Source organism: Sinocyclocheilus grahami, unplaced genomic scaffold (genome assembly GCF_001515645.1).
Source record: "Sinocyclocheilus grahami isolate Dianchi unplaced genomic scaffold, SAMN03320097.WGS_v1.1 scaffold495.1, whole genome shotgun sequence".
Taxonomy (NCBI): Eukaryota; Metazoa; Chordata; class Actinopteri; order Cypriniformes; family Cyprinidae; genus Sinocyclocheilus; species Sinocyclocheilus grahami.
Genome location: NW_015505674.1, coordinates 214,125 through 216,743, shown reverse-complemented (window position 1 = coordinate 216,743; position 2,619 = coordinate 214,125). Strand labels below are relative to the sequence as shown.

The 2,619-nt window shown below is 36.8% G+C and overlaps 1 protein-coding gene across 1 annotated transcript in view; it reads left to right on the top strand.

Annotated features, from left to right (window-relative positions):
* Window positions 1–2,619, top strand: part of LOC107554226 (protein unc-13 homolog C-like) — a 175,996-nt gene that overhangs the window by 73,655 nt on the left and 99,722 nt on the right. The gene's annotated exons all lie outside the window — the stretch shown is intronic.

Below are 2,619 nucleotides of genomic sequence, written 5' to 3'. Positions count from 1 at the left end.
CTCTCTAACACACACACACACACACACACACACACACACACACACACACACACACACACACATACATACAGAGAGAATTATGCAGGCTTTTACGCTGGAATTAAAGCAGTGTGACTCAGCGCTGTGACTCACACACATAATAAAAAGCCCTCATACATCTCATGAAAGAGAATTCTTTCAAATAAAAATATGAATGAAACCATCAGGGGTTTTTGTGACTTTCGTGGGCAGTCAAAACATTGTGGTAGTTGTTATTCAGTGTGAAGGACTTCTCCAATTCTGCAGTAATTTCCTGCATTAATCAGTCAAATATATTAAACAAGAATAAAAAAATAAAAAAGCTCCTAATATAAAACTCTTTTGAAACAAATATTCCTCTATGCACAAAGAAAATTTACTTTAATTGACTTTAATTTAATTGTATTTAATTTTATTTGTTTATTTATTTATTATTATTTAACTATTTTCATTTATTGAATTAATTGATCTATCTCTTAAATTAATTATTTTTACATTTTCATATAATTTAATTTCAAATGATTTCTTATTATTGTCATGACAATTAAGCACTTTTTTTTTTTACATGTCGTTCCTCTTTTCACATTCTCATTCTCACTATAATATAGTCATGGAAATCATCAGTGTCAGTTTTTTTTCTGTATAAATTCAATAGAAACATCAAGATGTATAAATGTTTTGCAATTAATGTATCAATATTATTTCTAAATTGCAGAAATTACATTTTTACAGTTTTGCAGTAAAAACTAATGTGCCTAATTGTCATGAAAATAATGTCACAGTGAAAAAATACATCGCAAGAGCCATAAAACTCTGCTTGATTTGCTTTATGCTTATATAATGTGAAGTGAAATACAACCCTGGCGAGTTCTTGACTAGTTTTGTGTAATTCAGCCTGACGGTGAAATTCTGCTATATTCTGATAGAGATCTGTCTCGTGTGTTAATGAGCTGCTAATCACAGCTTTCCTGATAACAGTCCTGCATTGAGAGACCTCAGATGTGTTTCAGTTCAGCGAGCACAGATAAAGCGAATATATATTCTCTGATTGTTTTCATGTTCCGCTTCATCAGCCGTGAATATAAAGCTGCGCTGCTTTACAGTCAGTAATGAAACATTTTTCACCGGCGCTGCAGGGTTTCAATGATTTCTCATTTGTTTGCATGAAATAAAAAAATCTTTTGGCTCTTGAAATATGCACTTGAGTCAAATTTATTTGAGCACAATAACAAGAGCCGCTTGTTCTGGGGGTCTCCTGGCAATAAAACTGGCTTTGACATATAGCTCAGCTCTGTGTGAGAGAATACGGCCTTTTCTGAGAAGTCATAAAGAATATGCTGATTTCTCACTGTTGGGGAGCCGGGAAATATATTCAGAGCCAATGTGCCTGTAAAACCACACTACTCACAACTGTAGGGTGCAGCATTTATATATATTACAGCAATATTCCAGGCGTTTTGTCTTCGTAGACGTCCTCTAGATGAGCCACTGCCACTGGCCTCTGCTGTTTGTTCACTGAGCTTGCTTTTAATATATGACCGACTATTGTAATCGCAGGTCAATATGAGTTGTTAAAAGCCTTTATATCCACTACAGAGAATAGACAGGGATTGATTTTTCTCAATTTCTCCTCCCAGGCTATTAAAGTTCATTTGCACAGACGTCCATGCTTAGAAACACAGACATTGACAGCCGTTGGCCACAAACATACTGTACGGTATGTGTGCAATCGCAGACACAAATGTGTTTCCTTCACATGTCTGTGTCATTAAATCACGTTTTATTATTAACCCATAACCTAAACTAAACTGTGCACTCGCATTGCATTATGAATTGCATCCTGACACATTTAAAGGTGCCATAGAATGGAAAACTGTATTGACCTTGGCATAGTTGAATAATAAAAGTTCTGTACATGGAAATGACATACCGTGAGCCTCAAACATCATTGTTTCCTCCTTTTTATATAAATCTCATGCATGCAAAAGACCACTGAAAAATAGGCGAATCAGAACATAACACCGACTGTGACGTTACAGTCAGGATCACTAATAGTTATGCCCCCAACATTTGCATAAACCTGCCCATGTTCTATGCCAGCTGCCAGCCGAACCATCAGAAGTTCTGCAGGTATTGTGAAGAAACAAGCGAGGATAATAGCGAAAATGGCAGATCATGGAAATAAATGTTATGTTCCTGTGCAGGGGATGTGAAGTGGAGGGATGGGTTGGTGTCTGTATTCAGAAAGGCACGGAAAACAAATAACACACGTTCTAATAAAATAACACGAGCCACTAAAGGGACATGGTTAGCTGCTTGCTAGCGGTAGCCTGTTACATTACAGTACATAAGATGTCACTTACCACATAAACAAGAGAAGAGTAAGGAGAGATGACCAAGGATGATGGCGAATGATTTACAGATCCTGAGCACCACTGACAAGCATCTGATCTTGTAAAATGTGCGGTAAGTACTGCCGCTGTAGTTTCCACAGAGCACGTGCGATCGCAAATCTCAAAAGTTAAAGTAAAAAGGGATCATGCATTCGCATATCCCCGCATATTAATAGCGGCTCCCTGATGCCCGCATTTTATATACAGT